The 22,985-nt window shown below is 43.3% G+C and overlaps 1 protein-coding gene across 4 annotated transcripts in view; it reads left to right on the plus strand.

Annotated features, from left to right (window-relative positions):
• LOC119933013 (cytosolic beta-glucosidase-like) overlaps positions 1-22,985 on the plus strand; it is a 120,628-nt gene that overhangs the window by 30,916 nt on the left and 66,727 nt on the right. Inside the window, exon 1 of one of the 4 annotated variants that reach the window (XM_038752184.1) lies at positions 19,787-19,805. The exons of the other annotated variants lie outside the window; for them this stretch is intronic. The gene's annotated coding sequence lies outside the window, so the exon portion shown is untranslated. Of the gene's footprint in view, positions 1-19,786; positions 19,806-22,985 lie in introns of those variants that run through there. 4 annotated transcript variants of the gene reach the window in all.

Consider the following 22,985-nt stretch of genomic DNA (forward strand, 5'->3'; position numbering starts at 1 on the left):
TTGGGGGCAGGGAACATTTCTACCAGCTCCATGTATCATCATCATCATCATCATCAATCGTATTTATTGAGCGCTTACTATGTGCAGAGCACTGTACTAAGCGCTTGGGAAGTACAAATTGGCAACATATAGAGACAGTCCCCACCCAACAGTGGGCTCACAGTCTAAAAGGGGGAGACAGAGAACAAAACCAAACATACTAACAAAATAAAATAAATAGAATAGATATGTACAAGTAAAATAAGTAAATAAATAGAGTAATAAATATGTACAAACATATATACATATATACAGGTGCTGTGGGGAAGGGAAGGAGGTAAGATGGGGGGGATGGAGAGGGGGACAAGGGGGAGAGGAAGGAAGGGGCTCAGTCTGGGAAGGCCTCCTGGAGGAGGTGAGCTCTCAGCAGGGCCTTGAAGGGAACTCTCCCAAGAGCTTAGTACAGTGGTCTGCATCCAGTAAGCACTCAGTAAATACCATTGCTGATTGATGAAAGTGAACAGTGTTCTAATTTAGGTTCACGGTCCTCTAGACGACCTGGTTAAAGGGAAACAAACACCTCAGAGCCCCAAATTATCCTTGACATTGGGCCCCATTTTCCTCTCTCCCGAGAGGAGAGTGAGGATGAAGTGGTAGCAAGCCTTCCAAACTTTTAGGCTGGAAGTAAGAGCAGTCATGGCTGTCTAGGCAGTGATGCACATGAAACGATAGCCTTGATGAATTTAGGAGACTGTGTCTGATCTGATTATTCTGAATCTACTCCGGTGTTTAACATATAGTAAGCGCTTACCAGTACCACAATTATTATGGCAGGGTGGAGTGTATTTTCCCACCAGTCACTCCCCTTCCTGTAGCAGAGTCCCGTGCTGGAATTCCCCCAAAGTGTGATGAACCTTGTCCTCTCCCTGACTTTCCCATCTCTGTAGACGGCACTACCATCCTTCCTGTCTCACAAGCCCGCAAACTTGGTGTCATCCTCGACTCCGCTCTCTCATTCACCCCTCACATCCAAGCCGTCACCAAAACCTGCCGGTCTCAGCTCCGCAACATTGCCAAGATCCGCCCTTTCCTCTCCATCCAAACCGCTACCCTGCTCATTCAAGCTCTCATCCTATCCCGTCTGGACTACTGCACTAGCCTTCTCTCTGATCTCCCATCCTCGTGTCTCTCTCCACTTCAATCCATACTTCATGCTGCTGCCCGGATTATCTTTGTCCAGAAACGCTCTGGACATATTACTCCCCTCCTCAAAAACCTCCAATGGCTACCGATCAATCTGCGCATCAGGCAGAAACTCCTCACCCTGGGCTTCAAGGCTGTCCATCCCCTCGCCCCCTCCTACCTCACCTCCCTTCTCTCCTTCTACTGCCCAGCCCGCACCCTCCGCTCCTCCACCACTGATCTCCTCACTGTACCTCGCTCTCGCCTGTCCCGCCATCGACCCCCGGCCCACGTCATCCCCCGGGCCTGGAATGCCCTCCCTCTGCCCATCCGCCAAGCTAGCTCTCTCCCTCCCTTCAAGGCCCTGCTGAGAGCTCACCTCCTCCAGGAGGCCTTCCCAGACTGAGCCCCTTCTTTCCTCACCCCCTCGTCCCCCTCTCCATCCCCCCGTCTTACCTCCTTCCCTTCCCCACAGCACCTGTATATATGTATATATGGTTGTACATATTTATTACTCTATTTATTTATTTTACTTGTACATTTCTATCCTACTTATTTTATTTTGTTGGTATATTTGGTTCTGTTCTCTGTCTCCCCCTTTTAGACTGTGAGCCCACTGTTGGGTAGGGACTGTCTCTATGTGATGCCAATTTGTACTTCCCAAGCGCTTAGTACAGTGCTCTGCACATAGTAAGCGCTCAATAAATACGATTGATTGATTGATTGATTGATTGATTCCACCCACAACCAGCTAATTTAAGACACACTCATCTCCTTGCAGACAAAATGATCAATTTGGATCAATCAATCAATCAATTGTATTTATTGAGCGCTTACTGTGTGCAGAGCACTGTACTAAGCACTTGGGAAGTACAAGTCGGCAACACATAGAGACAGTCCCTACCCAACAGCGGGCTCACAGTCTAGATCACACATTTAATGATAATAACACTAATAACTGTGGTATTTGGTAAGCATTTATTAGGTTCCAAGCACTGTAATAATAATAATAATGTTGGTATGTGTTAAACACTTACCATGTGCTAAGCACTGTCCTAAGCGCTGGGTGGGGAGGAAAATACGAGGTAATCAAGATTGTCCCATGTGGGTCTCACAGTCTTAATCCCCATTTTACAGATGAGGGAACTGAGGCACAGAGAAGTTAAGTGGCTTGCCCAAAGTCACACAGCTGACAGTGGTGGAGCTGGGATTCGAACCCATGACCTCTGACTCCCAAGCTCAGGCTCTTTCTACTGAGCTAAGCTGCTTCTAAGTAACTGTACTGGGTGCTGGGGCAGATACAAGTTAATCAGGTCCCAAGTGAGACTCAAAGCAAGTAATTTTGTTTTGGAAAATTCATTCATTCATTCAATCGTATTTATTCATTCATTCAATCGTATTTATTGAGCACTTGTGTGCAGAGCACTGTACTAAGCGCTTGGGAAGTACAAATTGGCAACATATAGAGACAGTCATTGAGCATTTACTGTGCGCAGAGCACTGTACTAAGTGCTTGGGAATAATAATAATAATAATAATAATGGCATTTATTAAGCACTTTCTATGTGCAAAGCACTGTTCTAAGCACTGGGGAGGTTACAAGGTGATTAGGTTGTCCCTCAAGGGGGCTCACAGTCTTAATCCCCATTTTACGGATGAGGGAACTGAGGCCCAGAGAAGTTAAGTGACTTGCCCAAAGTCACATAGCTGACAATTGGCAGAGCTGGGGTTTGAACCCATGACCTGTGACTCCAAAGCCCGGCCTCTTTCCACTGAGCCCCGCTGCTTCTCTAAGTACAAATCGGCAACGTATAGAGACGGTCCCTACCCAACAACGGATTCACAGTCTAGAATGAATGTGCCTCTTATGTTTGGGGAAATAGGAGAGACATTGCCCTTCAAAAGCATGCTGGATTAATGAATAAGGTGCAGTGGCAGCAAAGTAAAGCAGTTCTAGCTGAATGAAGACCATTCTGGCAAACTTTATGGTTTCCAGTATCCTTCGGCTGGCATTCTCGGCCACAAAAATGCTACCAGCTTGTTTGTTTTATGACTTGCTACCTTTCTCCTGCTGTTCTTTTTACTTCTTTTCTCTATTTTTGAGGATCCAAATCTTGTCTCATTCTCTCTTGTATTCAAAGATACACTAGATCAATAGATACAAGGATACAATACAATACTCTCTCCCAAGCCCCTTGATGTGGTGATTGGGGTGGTGCCGTGCCTGCCCGTGTGGTCTTTTTTAGAGAAGTAGCGTGGCTCAGTGGAAAGAGCATGGGCTTTGGAGTCAGAGGTCATGGGTTCAAATCCCTACTCCGCCACTCGTCAGCTGTGTGACTTTGGGCAAGTCATTTCACTTCTCTGTGCCTCAGTTACCTCATCTGTAAAATGGGGATTAAGACTGTGGGCCCCCCATGGGACAACCTGATCACCTTGTAATAATAATAATAAGAATAGTAATAATAATAATAATAGCATTTGTTAAGCGCTTACTATGTGCAAGGCACTGTTCTAAGTGCCCGGGGTGGGGGTGGATACAAGGTGATCAGGTTGTCCCACGTGGGGCTCACAGTCTTAATCTCCATTTTACACATGAGGTAACTGAGGCTCAGAGAAGTTAAGTGACTTGCTCAAGGTCACACAACAGATGTGGCAGAGCCGGGATTCGAACCCATGACCTCTGACTCCAAAGCCCGTGCTCTTTCCACTGAGCCATGCTGCTTCTCTGAGAGTGTCCCCTTGTCCTCCAGCCCCCTGGGGCCTGGGTCCTGCACCCCCTGCCCCATGGCGCTACGTAACCTCCCCAGCGCTTAGAACAGTGCTTTGCACATAGTAAGCGCTTAATAAATGCCATCATTATTTATTATTTATTTATTTATTTAAGGATAAAGATGTTTCTATCATCTCTGAGCTTGCAACTACAAATCCCCAAAGTGGTATTAAGGTGCATATTTCTGATTGCCACTAATCTCTTTATTCTAGTTATAATGTGTCCTTTACCCAGGAGAAAAGTCACCCCTGAAGCCCTGTGCCTTAAAATTCAGAAAGACCTGGCTAAAAGTCTGGCAAGAGAATTGCTGGGGAGGAAAGGACCAGAGTGCAAAGTAGCTAGTTTTACCTACATCTTCCAGAAGCTAAAGTGCATCCCGGGAGGACCTTATCTTCTCTGACAATATTAGAAACCTCCCCATCACTCCCGATTCAAAGCCACCGAGACAGAGCCAGGGGTGAAAGGGTGGGAATGAGTTGGACTCTTCCTTAGAGGGAATTTCGGTAAAAGGTCTTGTCTGATGTACTTCTTTGGACCTTGTTTCCTGCTGCCTGCTACCCTGAAACCTGGCCAGAAAAAAAGAGCTTCCTGTGGTGAGGTATTTCTGTCATTTTAAACTCCACCTGGGGTAAGGAGGAAGCTAGGGAGAACTCATTTTTGAGGTTATTTTAGTCTACAACCCATTCCATCCACTTATACCCTGAGCAGAAGGCTTCAGGTGTCCATGGGGTGACTTCCTGATGCAGGCTGGCAAGAGCCTGTGGTTTCCTTTAGGTTTAACTTAAATCCATTTTGTTGTGCCGACTTTGAGAAGTAGTTCTACATAACTCCTCACCTGGATGCCTCCAGGGCAGCAGCACGTGTGGGAGCACTGAGTGACCATCACAAACAGTGTCTGGTGAAGCATCCAGTTCATGACATGCTTCACGTCGATGCACATAAACAGATTCTGTCTTATTTTAACCCTATTTTAATTTCCCAAACTGCAGCTCCAACCCCTGCGTCACACGTGGGGGCAGGGCTGGACTAAGGTGGGATGAGTCGGGGGTGATTGCTGAAGAGGCTTGGGAAGGCGACCCCTCTGTATCCCACCCTCACATCCCATCCTCCTCTTCCTCCTCATCAATCGTATTTATTGAGCGCTTACTGTGTGCAGAGCACTGTACTAAGCGCTAGGGAAGTACAAATTGGCAACATATAGAGACAGTCCCTACCCAACAGTGGGCTCACAGTCTAAAAGGGGGAGACAAAACCAAACATACTACAAAATAAAATAGAATAGATATGTACAAGTAAAATAAATAAGTAGAGTAATAAATATGTACAAACATATATACATATATACAGGTGCTGTGGGAAAGGGAAGGAGGTAAGATGGGGGGGTCTTGTCTCTGGTCTTGTCTCTGGTCTTGTCTCTGCCTTGGTGGCTTTGAATAGGGAAGGATAGGGAGGCTTCAAGCCAGGAAAGGTGGGTGGGGTGGCAGTGTGGTGCTGTGTTAAAGCAGAAGTCAAATAAAAAGAAAAATGTAAAAAATTAAAGTTTTTAAAAGAAAAAGAATGTTGGGCTGGTCATGGAAACTTGGTTTCCTGGCAGGGTTGGGGAGAGTGAGGAGACTCCTTTTCCCTTTTTCCTCTCCTCCTCCCCACAGCACCTGTATTTATGTTAGTACAGATTTATTACTCTATTTTACTTGTACATATTTACTAGTCTATTTATTTTGTTAATGATGTGCATTTAGCTTTAATTCTATTTGTTCTGATGACTTGACACCTGTCCACATGTTTTGTTTTGTTGTCTGTCTGCCCCCTTCTAGACTGTGAGCCCGTTGTTGGGTAGGGACCGTCTCTATACGTTGCCAACTTGTGCTTCCCAAGCGCTTAGTACAGTGCTCTGCACACAGTAAGTGCTCAATAAATACGAATGAATGAATGAGACCTTTGGCGAGAACAGAAGTGAGGAAAGGAGTGCTAAATTTAAGAAAGTTAGAGAAAGAGAAGCCAAAGTAGAAGGGGGGGGGGAGCAAGGGAGATGTTGGATTGGGTGGAACTGGGGGTTAGGGTGAGTTCTGAAGGCATGAAAAGGGATAGGGAATCCACTAGGTGGTTAGAAGGGGGCAGGATTGGTTTATTATAATCATGATCATTACCATAATTATTAATACATTAATAATGTTCTAGACTGTGAGCCCACTGTTGGTTAGGGACTGTCTCTATATGTTGCCAACTTGTACTTCCCAAGCGCTTAGTACAGTGCTCTGCACATAGTAAGCGCTCAATAAATACGATTGATGATGATACAAGATAATCTGGTTTTACCTGCTAAAACTATTAACACAAAAGCCAGAGTTGAAATGACTTCAACAGGAAGTGATTTCTGAAGAATTGTCAAAGAACTGTCTTTTTCGATGGTGTCTGCAGCCTGTGGAGACAAAAGTTTCTAGAGGATTCAAAGCATATCAGTTTCCAGAGCTCTAGAATTATTCCATGTAGCAGCATAGCACAGTTAAACAGGATTATCATAAAGTTCTACTTTCCTCTGAGCCAAAATCATTTCTTTTTTTCAATTTTCATCTTAACATATTTAAGAAATTTGAGGCCTGACTCTTAGTTTTTATGCTTCCTACTATTGAAGCAAAGTGGATTGCCCCGTTTCTGTGTTATAGGTAGGAAATATGCTCACAAGTCTTGATGCCGGCTAATAATGAAAAGAAAAAAACTGATGCAGACGTGGGAAGTCATACCTGATCTGACGCAGTTCCTTTGTCTTCAGTTTGTCACTTTATTAATCATTCCCATGAAGTCTACTGTGTCTTCACAAAAATATTACAGATTTTTTTCCCCTAGAAATTGTGTCTTAACCTAACAAAACACACTGAGTTGGGGCATTGGCTTTTACGAGAAAGTATCGTAGAGTATTTCTGGGGTTCATGCGCTCCTATTTCTGTCCTCATCAGCTCTCATTCCTCCCCAAAATGTTTTCAGTCATGCAGATAAGAGTCTGTCTTCTCGTATACTGTGTTCACCTCAAATATCCATCAAGGATATTGAGAGCATAAATCTTAACTGATGGAATAGACAGATCAAATGTGTTACTCTCCAGCTGTGACTGTAGTTTACCCACGTGATAGGTGAACTAAGGTTTATTTTTTATTTCAAATCCTTAAATAAGAAAGCCAAGAAACATTGGAATGACAAGATCACAGAAGGTGAAACCTAAAGAAATTCCTTTTAAAATGCCTTTTTTTTGTCTTTAAAGGATGAGGACAATGAGTCTGTATTTTTTAAATGATGAAATTAAATAAGGGAAAGTGCTTAAATATAGCATTATGGGTGAGAATTTGAATACACAAAGGGCAGACAATTCAGAATTATGGTTTGCAGAGAACAATTCTATCATACACATTTATTCATTTTATTCATATTTTTTACAAAGCATATGCCCATTGTCAAAGCCTCAGAGTACCATTATGTATTTAAGAAAACCAGCAGAACCAAAACGTTGGAAAAACAGCACTAAGCATTTCCCCAAAGAAAAGTATTCTCATACAATGGCCAGAAATACATATTAAATCAGGAATTTAGTTCTATGAATGTGAAAGAGGGTGAGTTATCATTTCAATGAGTTATAACTGAATTCTGGACTTCTGTCCATTTAATATTTCAAACATGGCATTGCATTAATGTCATTTTTTGGCACTGAATAGACAAGCTTTGATGATACGCTTCCTCACCTTCATTTTCCTGAATCCAGTGCAAACCTGCCTACCGATTTCGATGTACTTTGGTTTCTCTGCATAAAAATGAAACATGACTGAAATATTTTCAGTTGTGTACTTAAAAAATCAACACAGTCCAATGGTCCTCTAATTCTCTCCATCTAGGGAACATAAACAGCAAATTCTCATTCTGCAGTCGATGCTGAATTGCAGAGTGAATTAAATTCAAACGGGGAATGTTTCAGGTGTTTCTTGCTTAAGCATTCCATTTGTAAGGGCAAACTGAAAAATGAAAGCCTCTTACCAGTTGTTAACTTTTGACACAAGTAAGCAGTAATACTTAAAATAGTTATTATTCTCCATGTATTTATAGCAAAATAAAAAACCCAAGACCTACTTAGGGACAGAATTAGGTCAAAAATGGGGAACCTAGTATTTGCAGAATTCTCTGTAAACAAACCAACCAACTAGAGCAAGGGCAATAATGATGATTTAGGATATAAAGGAGGCTCAAATGAAAATATACAGATTCTGATTGAGTCCAAACTATTCAGAATAATGTTCACTGAATCTTACTCTTAATGAGAATGATGAAAACACAGTTCTAGCTTGCTCAATGATGCTGGAATTTTAAACAAATATTTTTTGATCAGTGTGAAAACAGTTGTCTTCTGGGATTACATTCTTTTTGTTTAACTGTGCCAAAAGAATTTTTGGAGTTGCAATTGGGGGCTTTAGTACAGTGCTCTGCACACAGTAAGCGCTCCATAAATACGATTGATTGATTTATAGCAAAAGCAGAAGGCAGAACAAGACAGAGAAGCAGCATGGCCTAGTCGAGAGGGACGTTGGTTCTAATCCTGGCTCTGCCAATTGTCTGCTGTGTCTTCACTTCTCTGGACTTCAGTTACCTCATCTGTAAAATGGAGATTAAGACTGAGCCCCATATGGGCCATGGATTGGGTCCAAACAGATTAGCTTGTATTTACCCCAGCTATTAGTACAGTCCCTGGCATGTAGTAAGTGCTAAACAAGTAACATTTAAAAAAACAAATAAAACTAACAAAAACCCCAAAACAGACTAAGATAAAAACATGTCTGCTTAATTGTAAACTCCCTGAGAGTGAGGATTTCTATTGTCTTTTCCCAGGTACTTTAGTACAGTGCTATATATAGAGTACCACTTGGTGAGTACTACTGATTACTATCTTTGGTCTTCTTAAAACCCCTATGAGTGTCATAGCTCTCAAGAGCTGTAGGTAACTCATAGCCAGGGCTGTAATTTAACCAAAACAGCCTTCAACCAATTTCCAGAAAATGGTATACATAAAATAAGGTTTTTCCTCACTCGGTGGAGAAAAGATTTTTGATCATCCTAGCCACGTAAAGTAATTTTACGCAGGGACAATTTAATGAAAAATGAAATGTCTTATAGATGATAGTTTCCTGTAGTCTGAGGAAGTGATTGACATATGACATAAAAAGCAAGAGGCTCCTACCAGTATGAAGATTAAAACGCTATTCTGCCTTGCCACTCATCCTCCAGAAATGGGGCCAGCCTAAGAGCTCCAGGAGTGTGTAGAGCAGGGGCTAGGGCTTGGGGTTGTGGGGAATCCTCAGACTCACAAAGTTCATTCCTTCCTGCCTTTCCTGGAGCATGACAATGCCACTTCCTTCTGGATAGGATGGTAGTGTTAGGAGGACTTTCAAGATGGCAATGTGTTGGGGGGGTGAATTGAGGGGAGGTTAGAGAAGCCACGCTAAGGATGGGATAGCAGCTGATGTTTGGTAGGGACCGTCTCTATACATTGTCGACTTGTACTTCCCAAGTGCTTAGTACAATGGTCTGCACACAGTAAGTGCTCAATAAATGCGATTGAATGAATGTGTTTTTCCTAGTGGTTAAAGTGGCTCTCATAGTGGCTACTTATTTAGTGATGCTCCCTTACTGGTTCTGGCCACCTAGCCTTAGCTAAAGCCGTGGCCATAGGGATGAGAGGAGAGCAATTAGGATGCAGTTTGTGTTTCATTTTGTTTTGTTTTTACGGTATTTGTTAAGTCCTTACTATTTGCAGGCACTGACTAAGCACTGGGGGAGAGATAAGATATTCAGGTTGGACACACAATCCATGTCCCACATGGGACGCACAGTCTTAATCCCCATTTTACAGGTGAGGCCCAGAGAAGCCAACTGACTTGACCAAAGTCTCACAGCCGGAATTAGAACCCAGGTCCTCCTGATTCCCAGGCCTGTGCTCTATTCACGAGGCCACACTGACTCTGTTTTGCGTTCTGGGGACCCTCACTTGGCCAGTGACAGATGGCCCTGAGGCAGAAGATCGTAGTGAGACCAAATGCTCCAAAGAGGTGATGGCCCTGCCAGCATCACATGATACACTCTCCCTTCCCTTCCCACCCTTCCCTGTCACCCTTAAGCCTCCATCCCAATCGCCTTGCTCCAACGAGGCAGGAAGAACTCAAGGCTTCCAGAAAATGCAGGATGCTAGGAAGGTCTGCCTTGTACTGGGCACCGTGACTCTGATTGAGACTGCCAGACTCTGAACCCTGAGCATCCCAGAATCGAAAGGTAGCAATTCCTTCCAACTTTACTCTCTACCTCCCCAAACACCCTTACCCCTTCGCTTGCACATGGCGCCTTTAGCATTCCTTCACATGTTTGACCTTAATGCCTCTGTTTATAATAATGATAATATTTGTTAAGCGCTTACTATGTGCAAATCACTGTTCGAAGCACTGGGGAGGTTACAAGGTGATCAGGTTGTCCCACAGGGGGCTCACAGTTTTAATCCCCATTTTACAGATGAGGTAACTGAGGCACAGAGAGGTTAAGTGACTTGCCCAAAGTCACACAGCTGACAGTTGGCGGAGCCGGGATTTGAACCCATGACCTCTGACTCCAAAGCCTCTGAGCCACGCTGTTTATGGCATTAGACCTTTGTAGAATATGAACCACTCAAGGGCAGGCACAGGCACGCAGGTGTAGTATATAGCACAGCTCTTTGTAGAAGTAGGTGTTGAATAAATGCTTTCCACCATGACAAGGTATTGATTTTTCACCTCAAATCTTTTTTGAAAGGTTGATCAAAGCTTTTTTGAAAGGTTGATGTTATCCCTCAAGCAGTCAGTCAAGTATTTGGGAAAGGAAACGTGTCATCAAGCAATTAATCAGTGGTATTTATTGAGTGCTTATTGTGTGAGGAGCACTGTTGTAAGCACTTGGAAGAGTACGGGACAACAGAATTTGTAGGCATGATCTCTGACCTCAAGGAGTTCACAATAAAATGTTTCTTGTTGATCGGTTTCTTGGGATATTATTCAGTTTTCCAGGTCCCCCAAACCTTCCTGCATTGCTGTGGGTTCGCTTACTTTGTCTATACAGTTCATCTGAGGGAGTTCACACTGTAAAGGGTTAATTTGGGCCCTGGGACTGTGGAAAAACTTTCCTAGTGAAAAAGGAAAGATTTGGCATGTCAATAAACTAGAAGAGAAGAAGTAAGACTGGCCCAAAAGAGCACATGACAAGTTGTTGCGCCTCCAAAAATTTCAGTCATTTGGGAAGAAGGTATCAACACATACACACAAGCTTCTGCATGCAAGAAAGACATTCCATTCTGCCCTAGTGAAGAGTTTTCTTGATTTTTCCCTCTCATTCAACCCCTTTCTGAGAAGAGGAAAGGAATGGTACAACCTTAAGACTCAGGCCACACGGAACAGTTAGTCACATCTATCATTCTATTGACTGCTTTATTTTCTGGGAAAAGCTATATTTGATTGATCAATTTTCTGGATTTACTAGGATAAACTCTTATTGCCTCTCTCCTAAGTGTGCAAATGGAGCAGGACAGCCTGGTACTGTTAAAAAAAAATTACTTTTTTTTTCCTTTGAGACCCCAGAACATCAGATCCAACAGGCAGTGTTTAACACTTCTAACTTGCTTTTCTGTCTGCACTGTCCTCACAGGGTCAGCAGATTGCTAGCCTTCATGTTCCTATATACGGTCCAAGAAATGGTACTAAATTTGGAATCCACCTTCATATAAGGGACTGCCTAGAGAGGGATGTCCAAATGGTAGCTTGTTCCCTGAGGAAATGTAACCAGAAAGGTCAGGCAGCAGACACGGAAAACACGTGTAGGGGTGCGCGTTTAAGTTTATGTTTTAGAGGTTGCATCTGATAAAGCACACATGCAGGATAGATTACACTCCAGCATCCAACTGACCAATTAATTGTATCTGTTGAGCGCTTACTGTGTGCAGAGCACTGTACTAAGTGCTTGGGAGAGTATAACATAATGGAATTGGCAAAGATGTTCCCTGCCTTCAGTGAGCAAATGTATGCAAATTAAATTTATCAGGGGCCTAGTGAAAAGAGCAGCAGAGTAGAAATTAGGAGACTTAGGCTTTAGTCCTGACTCTGCTCCTTGCCTGCTGTGTGACCTTGGGCAAGTCACTTAAGTTCTCCGTGCCTCAGTTTCCTCATCTGTAAATGGGGATTAAATGTTGTTCTTCCTCCCTCTTAGACTGTAAGCCCAATTTGGGACAGGTACTGTGCCTGATCTGATTTCTTTGGTTTGCCCTAATGCTTAGCACAAGTGCTCGGCGTATAGAAAGCACTTAGTAAATGCCTTTTAAAAAACTTATGAAATTTGCTCTTTCTTAAGGGATATGGTAAAAATAACTTTGTTTTAAAGTATTTCTCTGGATATACTGTGCTTCCAGCAACTGTAAATGAATCTGTATGTACCAGTGTTTATTTTATTCAGGTATGGAGAAGATGTGGTGAATAGCTGTTCTGTAGCTCATTAAGAATGATCCCAGTAATGTTGATGTGCTGCGCCAGTAACATTATAAAGAGCTTGTAAATGGTTGATACATTATACGTCACTCTTTTCTATTTATATTGGACTTCTGGATATCATATTTCAATTTGCAATTGCTGCTTTGCAATCCAGGGATATAGTTTCAAAGATGTTGGCCAACATAGGAAACTAATACATGGTCATGTCCTAGCCTAAACCTCTGGACAGTTTGCCTCCTGCTGAGACATTTGACAACAAATGACAACAGTTTTAAGGTGTGTGAGGAATCTGGGCTCTTGAGTAAGTAGAGGAAATGGGCAGTCCTATTGATCCCTAAGGCCATTCTTAGATTGGAGGTGTCATTTTGCTCAAGGCTTCTGAAGGGACTACTCCTTCCTATCCACAAGAAGGAAATGGCAGAGAATTCACTGTTGGGATGGGCTTAGTTGATGAGTTTTTGGAGGGTTTAGTAAGCAGGGGCTGGGGGTGGAAAGGAGAGGAAGATGCCTACTTTCATTTGGGTGCAATAACAGGGCTCTTAACGGAGTTAGGAGTAAACAAATGAATGCTTGTAAGTGGCAGGCAGGCTTTGGGGAGCTGGTGGTTTAGAAGGACCTACTCTGGGGTGATTTCAGGCCAACGTGGCCATGATTAGCCCTTTTTATCCCAGCATTTGAGAGGCTTTGGATGAGTGAGGAGGCCAGTCAACCAAGCCATGTCGGTATAAAGAATGGCTCTGCTCTCACAGCTGGAAACCTGTTGCCCCAAGGAGTCGGTTCCTATTTATCAGAGTAGGTTGTCTATTTCTGATTCAGGCTGCTGAGTGGGCCTGAAAGTTGCTAAAAATGCTAGGGACTTTCTGACTTTTTATCTGTTTCAGTTTCAAAGTCTCTGGAAGATTGATCCTCCTGCAAACTTTTTGGGACTTCCATTTTCATCAATGTTGAGCACAGTGCATTGCAATCAGTAGGCACTCAATAAATTCCATTACTCCTCCTCCTCTGTCAGTCAGTGTAATTTACTGTGCTTTTACTCTGCTTGGAGCACTGTACTAAGTGCTTGGGAGAGTTCAATAAAGAAAAAGAATAGTGCTCTACATGCAGTAAAGCACTCAATAAAAACCATTGATTGATTGATTCATTCATTAAAGAGGCACAGTTCCTACCCTCATGGAATATACAATCTACTCCATTTCCAGAACTCTAAAACATGAGGAAAAAGCATTCCACTTTCCCCACACAAAGCTGCTGGGACCTAGTCTTATGGCAAAGACCTTAGTACCAGGTCTTAGTACAGTGCTCTGCAATTAGTATGTGCTCAGTAAATACCACTGATGAGGATATCTTGTCTTATTCTTTGAGTCATTTTCGACCCATAGCGATGCCATGGACAAATCTGTCCAAGAACGCCCCACCTCCATCAGCATCTGATAGTTCTGGTAGTGCATCCGTAGAGTTTCCTTGGTAAAAATAAGGAAGTGGTTTACCATTGCCTCCTTCTGCGCAGTAAACTTGAGTCTCTGCCCTTGACTCCCTCCCATGTCGTTGCTGTCCAGCACAGGTGAGTTTTAGGAAATTAAAAAACAAAAGACTCTTCATCCAGTGTCAAATAGTTCCTTCCCTTTTTCATTTAATCAACTCACCACATATCTGAGGACTGCTGCTTCAGTCTTTGTTTCACTAAGTCTTTTCACCTTTCCTCATCATCAAGCTCCTTAATCATTCTTGTTGTTTGAAACTCCTTCTCTTGGACAATATTGTAGTCATAATGGGAGGTAACCATGCAGAAAATTAAAAATGTTTTGCCTACCCTCCTTGCCCGCCCAAGTAGAAAGAGGGGCATGGGGGTGGTGGCAGGAGTTGGGAAGTACCCAGGAGTTTGAGAGGGGAGAGAGTCGAGAGGTATGTGGGGACAAGCTGCAGGGGCCTGGAGATGTCTGAGGGAGGTTTGGGTTAGAAAGGCAGTCAGTGGCACAAGTGCAAGACAAGCTTGGGAACTTCTCCGCAAGGGCTCTGAGTGGGTACCCCAAGTGGTTATTCTTAAGGGCCAAATATAGGATGTCATTTCCTAGTTTGACAAATCATAGCCATTTTTGCTGCCACCTTCCCTATTACCTAAATGATGGTAGGGTGGCCTAGTGGAAAGAGCACAGAACTGGTGGTTAGAAGATCCGGGTTCTAGTTCCAGCTCCATTTGTCTCCAGCAACTCTCTCACTCCTACCTTATCTCACTGATCTCCTACAACAATCCAACTTGCTCACTTTGCTGCTCTAATGCATGGCTTAATAGAAAAAAACACGGGCTTGGGAGTCCAGGGACGTGGATTCTAATCCCGGCTCTGTCACTTGTCTACTGTGTGACCTTGGGCAAGCCGCTTAACTTCTCTGTGCCTCAGTTACCTCATCTTTAAAATGGGGATTAAGACTGTGAGCCCCTCGTGGGATAACCTGATTACCTTGTATCTATCCCAGTGCTCAGAGCAGTGCTTGGTACATAGTAAGTGCCTCACAAATACCAGAATTATTTATTCTTCTTATTATTAACGCCATCCTAGTCACTGTACCCCGATCTTGTTTTCTTTCTAGAGGCCCTTGTCTTTGTCTTCTCTCTGGTCTGGATCACGTTTCTCCTTCATATCCAACAGACCACCTGTCTTCCCACCTTCAAAGCCCCTACTAAAATCACACCTCCTCCTAAAGGCCTTCCCTGACTAAGCCCTCATTTCCCCTATTTGCCGTCCCTTCTGTACCATGGCCTATGCATTTTGATCTATACCCCTTAAGCACTTGATATTCATTCCACTCCTAGAGCACTTTTGTACATATCCATTTCCCCTCTCTGTCTCCACCTCTACACTGTAAGCTCTCTGTGGACAGGGCTCATGTCCATGGAAAGCACTGTGGCCTAGTTAATACAGCACAGGCTTGGGAGCCAGAGGACCTGGGTTCTAATTCTGGCTCCACCACTTGCCTGCTGTGTGACCTTGGGGAAGTCACTTAAATTCTCTGTGTCTCAATTTCTTTAACTGCAAAATGGGGATTTAATGCCAGTTCTCCCTCCTACTTAGACCGTGAGCTCCATATGGGACCAGGACTGAATCCAGCCTGATTAATTTGTACCTATCCAGTGCTTAGAATAGTGCTAGACACATAGTAAGTGCTTACCGCATACAGTTAAAAAAAAAAAAGAAAAAATGTCGACCAGCTCATACTGTATTTTTGGGAGGATACTCTCCCAAGCTCCTAGTACAGTGTTTGTCACATAGTGCATGATAAATTCCAGTGCTTGATTGATTGCTGTGTGAACTTTGGCAGACTATTTTATTTTTCTCTGCCTCAGTTTCCTCATCTGTAAAATGGGGATAAAATACCTTGTTCAACCTCTGTCCAATCAATTAATAAATCTTATTTATTGAGCACTTATTGCATGCAGATGACTGTACTTAGTGCTTGGGAAAGTACAATGCAGTTGGTAGATACACTACTTGCTCTCAAGGAGCTTACAAACTAACAGGAGAGAGACATTAAAATGAATTACAGCTATACGAAGCAACTGAGTAAAAGGATATGAGCTGAGTATGTTATGAAGAGTAGGGAAAGATGGATTTGTGAGTAAAGACTAGAAAACAAATTGATGAGGACATAAGTGCTTAGGACGTTATAAATTCTTAAAGGCTGAGTTGGGGTTAAGCTCTTAGTACAGTGCTCTGCACACAGTAAGCGCTCAATAAATATGATTGAATGAATGTTGGAGTAACATGACCGGCAAAGGGCTGGGGAGTTAAATTATTCAAGGAATACTTCCCAGAGGAATTAGGATTTCAGGAAGGCTTTGAACCTGGTTTAAGACAGCAAATTTAAAGCAAAAAATCAAATATTTCTTGAAGAACTACGGCCGTTTAGACTATAAGCCCAGGGTGAGGCAGGGAAAATATCCAATCTGACCATCTTGAGTCTACCGAAGCGCTTGGCATGTAGCGAGCACTGTCATTATTAGTATTAATATTAAGGTGGATCTGTAGGCAAACAGACAAAAGGGAAGTTTATTATTCACTGTCTCTCTACCAAAATAAGGGATCAGAGGGAGTAAGAAAGTGGGAGGTAGCTAATGGCTCACTAGAGGGAGGTGGGAATGTGGAAAGGTTGGCAGGGAGTGGTGAAATAGGTTCATGGCAGATTCCTCCACTGAAAGAAGCCAGGGAAGTACCAGGGTATTGATTATGAGAGCCAAGGATGTGTGATCCATTCATTGGATTATGTGAGCATATGCCCAGAGGTTCTATCCGTTGGCCATCTGAGAGACCCACCAATGCTATCTAAACCTAACTCTCTCCTCCCACCCTTTCCTCCATTTCCCCACCTGTCCCATTTGTAAACAGCCCTGGTTCCACCAGGGAGGAATGGGTATGTGTGGAGCTAGGTGAAAGAAGTGGATTCTGCTGCCTGGAATATTTGGATTCCAGGAATCTGAAACTGGCTCTTAGGTGAAACAGTCAGCCACAGATCTTCTGCCATTGTTCAGACACTGAGAGAACAGCTTGGAGAAAGCTCCTCTCTGCTGCTGGCACTCAGATGTCCTGGATTTGTAGAGGGAAGCCTACTTGCATGACTGATTTACATTTCCTCCACAATTACCCTTAGGCTTCTTTCAAAATGATTGCTTTCCAACTTTCTGCTTCACAATTCAGACCTGCATTCCTCATTATAGTTTCCTGTTAAACCAGCTGGCCAGTTGGATATCACTTAAACATTCTTGCCTGCATTTCTAAACCTTTCTATAAGGACCCTTCTCTCACTTGCCAGAGAAACGTACATTCCTAATACGATAGAAAATATGTCGTTCTCTTCTAAAGATTTTGGTTGACATATTGAGTTAAATCACGTGTGAGAGCCATCTAGGGCAAGGTCATGGCTAACATTTCCAGGTGGATTTATAGCAGTGTGCTCGTGTTCCTGTGTTTTAGAGGTCAAAGAGCAATACTCTGAGGATGTGGTATGAAAAGAGCGGGAGAGAGATTTACACTGTCTTCACTAGGTTTAGCTAATAGCAAGTGCCTGACCTCCCCAAGTGCCAGAAAGAACAAATTGTAAACAAGTTCATGGGCTTGTATTGTATTCCTAAGCCTTTTTCACCGTGGCGTGGTTTGGCAAATCAATCTGGCAGTCTTTCAGTAAGAGGTCAGATCAATGGAAAATTCAGTGCAAGCAGTATCCCTTTTCCTTGCATTATGAATCTCAATTCATACGAACCCTACATTTATCACCAAAAATGTGACCATCAATTTCTAGATAGTGCTTTTGTACCTGAAGTACTTTCACATTACTTATTTCACTTTTGTCCTCACCACATCCCTGTGAAGTAGGGAAAGACAGGTATTACTATCCTCATATTAACAGATGAGGAAACTAAGGCAGAGGAATTAAACGACTTGCCCAAACCCACACAGAGAAGGCCAGAGGCAGAGGTGTCTCTAGAACCCAGACCCTCTGATTCACGAGCTTTACACAGCACCAGTTTGCTTTACATTTGTCATCTCCATGTGGGGGTCGTGTCTACGAACTCTGTTGTATTGTACTTTCTCAAGTGCTTACTGCAGTGCTCTGCACACAGTAAGTGCTCAATAAATGCAGTTTGATCAATCCCTTATGGGTGCCTTGAGGAAGTGCTCCAACATGAAAGATCACTAGGAATTTGGGATTCCCTCTCGGATCATGGCTAGTGAGTTTGGGATTCTTGCAATATCGTTTAGAGGCTGGGGGAAGAGACCTGGAGGACTGCACTGCCTAGAAACTGGACTTGAGAGGGATCTAAAAAGGGGGTCCCAGGGACTTTTCACAATTTTGCAATAATTTGTTAGCACTGATTTCACTGACTTGCCTCTGGGCCACCCAACCCTTCCAGGACCAGAGAAATTAGGCTAATAGAGAAGCAGCATGGCCTACTGGAGAGAGCGTGGGTTTGGGAGTCAGAGGTCCTGGGTTCTAATCCCAGCTAAGCCACTTTCCTGCTGTGTGGCCTGGGGCAAGTCACTTCCCTGCTCTGTGCCTTAGTTATCCCATCTGTAAAATGGGGATTAAGACTGTGAGCTCCATGTGGGACATGGACTGTGTCCAACCTGATTATCTCATCTATACCCCATGATCTGGCACAGTAAGCCCATAACAAATACCATTAAAATATTATTATCATTATTGTATTTGTTAAATGTTTAACTATGTGCAAGGCACTTTACTAAGAGCTGGGGTGGATACAAGCAGATCGGATTGGACACAATCACTGTCCTACGTGGGGCTCACAGTCTCAATCCCCATTTTACAGATGAGGTAACTGAGGCCCAAAGAAGTGAAGTGACACACAAGGTCACACAGAAGACAAGTGGCAGAGCCTGGATTAGAACCCTTGACCTGCTGACTATTGCTAGTGATGACGCCAAGTATGTGTGGTGAATGAAGGTGATGTGAAAGTGTTGGATGAAGGGAAAAGAAATTCACATTAGGCTTATAATGCAGCCAGTGTCTTTTGCTCCCTAACTACATCTTTGTTCCTCTCAACCTCCGTTGGTCTTTCTCAACCTCTGTCTCTGTCTCTGGCTGTTTCTGCCCCTGGGTCTCTTGATTACTGCAAGTACATCCTTTGGTATATATCCACATTATAATGAGTACTTCATTATTTAAATAGCACTGAAGCTGTAGCGTTCTCATTGCAATATTTAATTTCTGGAAGCTGACCTGACAAATCTAAACTTGTCGCACCATCTTTCGGTGGAAACCCACAAAAAGACAAATTTTCAACCTGCATTTTGCAAAGAGTTAACATTAGTTTTATGCTTGGTGGATTAAAAATTAGTTTTAAACATTTAGAATATATGTGTTATCTGCTCAATGGTCCGGAAGTTATCTGCCTAGAGAAAATTGGATGGGATGTTCTAGGATTTGCAGGAATCTGTTTTAACTTCATTCCTGAAGAAAAGGTCAGATACAGCATTTTGGGCCATCAATTATTTTTTTTTCTATTTTTCCCCATTTGTATAGACTAGAGGTAGGAAAATTGTGGGCATTTGAGGGCACTTCCAGAACCAGCGAACATCTCCGGGAGAGCTTTGTAATCTTCTCATTTGTTTGATAACAGCAATTTCCATTTACAGGTTTCCAAATTGATACTAGATTGCCTCAATAACTTCAGCAGGGACTGTGTGGGAGTGGTGTTCTCCCGATACTGTCAGAGCAGTGGTTCTGTCTGCCCAATTTTTCTCATGCTCGGTGATTTTTACCTCCAGGCATCACATCTGGCTTCTTGAGCAGGCTCACATCAGGGCCACCTGTGAACAAGAGTCCTTCAGGTATTGTAGGACTGGGCATTCTGATCTGATCTTTGACTTTTTGCCTGGGCAATGGTCTTCTTGTCGAGAGGGAAAAAGGATGAGAAGGGAAAAAGCAAAAAAGAAGGAGGAAAAATCCATTAATCAGTAGTCTTCATTGAGCGTTTACTGTGTGCAGGGCGCAATTAGAGAAGCAGCATGGCTCAGTGGAAAGAGCCCGGGCTTTGGAGTCAGAGGTCATGGGTTCAAATCCCTGCGCTGCCGCTTGTCAGCTGTGTGACTCTGGGCAAGTCACTTAACTTCTCTGTGCCTCAGTTACCTCACCTGTAAAATGGGGATTAAAAGTGTGAGCCCCTCGTGGGACAACCTGATCAACTTGCATCCTTCCCAGTGTTTAGAACAGTGCTTTGCACATAGTAAGCGCTTAATAAATGCCATTATTATTATTATTATTATTACAATATAACAGATACAGTCTCTGCCCACAATGACCTTGCAGCCTGGAGGTGGAGACAGACATTAATATAAATAAATTACAGTTATTTACATAAGTGCTGTGGATCTGGGAGGGGGGATGAATAAAGGGAGCCAATCAAGGCAAAGGAGAAGGGAGTGATGATGATGATGGTATTTGTTAAGCGCTTACTATGTGCCAAGCACTGTTCTAAGTGCTGGGGTAGATACAAGGTCATCAGGTTGTCCCATGTGGGTCACACAGTCTTAATCCCCATTTTCCAGATGAGGTAACTGAGGCACAAAGAAATTAAGCGACTTGCCCAAAGTCATGTTGCTGATAAGTGGCAGAGGTGAGATTAGAACCCATGACCTCTGGCTCCCAAGATGGTGCTCTTTCCACCAAGCCACATTGCTTCTCGTAAATCAGTGCAGAAAAGGAAAAGCAGACTTGGAGAAGTCCCCTTGGAGGAGATGTGCCTTCAGTGAGGCTTTAAAGACAGGGGAAAGAAATTTTTTGTTGGCTATGAAGAGGGAGGGCATTTCAGGCCAGAGACAGACGTGGGTGAGAGGTCAGTAGCAAGATAGATGAGACAATAATAATAATAATGGCATTTATTAAGTGCTTACTATGTGCAAAGCACTGTTCTAAGTGCTGGGGAGGTTACAAGGTGATCAGGTTGTCCCATGGGGGGCTCACAGTCTTCATCCCCATTTTACACATGAGGTAACTGAGGCACAGAGAAGTGAAATGACTTGCCCAAAGTCACATAGCAGAAAAGTGGTGGAGCCGGGATTTGAACCCATGACCTCTGACTCCAAAGCCCGGGCTCTTTCCGCTGAGCCACACTGAGATCGAGGTACAGTGAGGAGCAAATTGTGTGGGGCCGGCTTGTAGGAGAGCAGTGAGGTGAGATAGGAGGGGGCAAGGTGAGTGAGTGCATTAAAGCCGACGGTAAGGAGTTTCTGTTTGATGTGAAGGTGGATGGGCAAGCACTGGAGGTTCTCGAGGAGTGGGGAAACAGGCCCTGAATGTTTTTGTAGGAAAACGATCCGGGCAGCCGAGTGAAGTATGGACTGGAGTGGGGAGAGAAAAGTGGCAGGGAGGTCAGCAATCAGTAATCAAGGTGGGATAGGATAAGTGATTGGATTAATGTGTTAGCAGTTTAGATGGAGAGGAAAGGGTAGAAAAAGGGGAAAGATCCAGAAAAAGAGAGAGAAATTCCCCTCTCTATAAAAAGCGTGCAGTATTAGACAATGAGGGCAAAATCAACTGCAGAGGAAGATAACACAAACAGGAAGTGCCACCTAGAAACTGTCCTAAGATTATTAAGCGCATATTCATTCATTCACTCATTCAATCATATTTATTGAGCGCTTACTGTGTGCAGAGCACTGTACTAAGTGCTTGGGAAGTACAAGTTGGCAACATATAGAGACGGTCCCTACCCAACAATGGGCTCAAAGTCTAGAAGGGGGAGCCCTTGCATATATACATATGTGTACATTGTATTATATATTGATATATTAATTATATTTGATTGCACATTCAGTTTTTTATGGTATTTGTTAAGAGCTTACTATGTGCCAGGCACTGTTCTAAGCACTGGGGTAGATACAAGGTAATCAGTTTGGATGGAGTCCATGTCCCACATAGGGCTCCCAGTCTTAACCCCCATTTTACAGAGGAGGTAACTGAGGCACACAGAATTTAAGGGACTTGCCCAGTGTTGCTACACAGCAAACAAATAGCAGAGCTGGAATTAGAATCCAGGTCCTTCTGGCTCTCAGGCCCATTCTCTATCCATTAGACCACTCTGCTTCTCTGATTATTTATTCTGATTATTCTATTTGTAAATATTTTTATGTCTGTTTCCCATTAGAATGTAAGCTCCTTGTGGGAAGGAATGATTCTAGTGCTTCTCTTAAACTTACTCAAGCACTGAGTATGGCACTTTGAATCCAGGGGGCACTCAGTACATACAATCCTACTACAATAACAAAATGTTTGGTGAAAAAAAGAGTGGGGATAGGAGCCAAGCCGAGGATTTGATTATCCACGCCATGCAGTTAGGCCACGTGTTTGCCTGGAAAAAGGCTGAGAAATAGAATTTAGTCTAAAATAATTCCCCAGTTAAGCTAATAACAAAAGTGACCCACTCTAGTTTCATTTATCCCGGGTATATATATTAGCGAGATGTAAATTACCATATGAAGATATCTCCTGGATGGGACTCAGAGCAGTGAGAAGCCAACCTGATTAGCGCATATCTATCCCAGTGATCATTACAGTGCCTGGCACATAGTAGGAGCTTAACGAATACCACAAAAACCAACGAAACAAACAAAAAATTACCAGCCAGGGTTCAACTACTTCACTCTGCTCTCAAGGGAGCTTGTTTCCACCCCCAGTGGGGTGAACTTTTCCAACCCTATTGGCCAAGAAATCCACCCCCTCCCAAAGCGTCCCAAACCATTCTGATGGTGGGAGGTTGTTAGGCCTTCTACCCGAAATTAAATCACCACCGTTTCATTTTGGTCTTCTATGAGAGAGAAATAGTTACATAGAGTATGCATTTAGGAAGGGGAAAATGGAATTGTTTAGAAAAACGGCTCAGAACAGATCCTCTACTCCCTACCCTAAATCAACATGTCTATTAGCTAGCAGTTTACCACTTCAAAAGGCAGGGCAACCACTAATTAATGTCTAATTGTCTTCTCAATGGGAACGCTCAGAAGGTCACCATG

This window comes from Tachyglossus aculeatus, chromosome 10, assembly GCF_015852505.1.
Source record: "Tachyglossus aculeatus isolate mTacAcu1 chromosome 10, mTacAcu1.pri, whole genome shotgun sequence".
Lineage (NCBI taxonomy): Eukaryota > Metazoa > Chordata > Mammalia > Monotremata > Tachyglossidae > Tachyglossus > Tachyglossus aculeatus.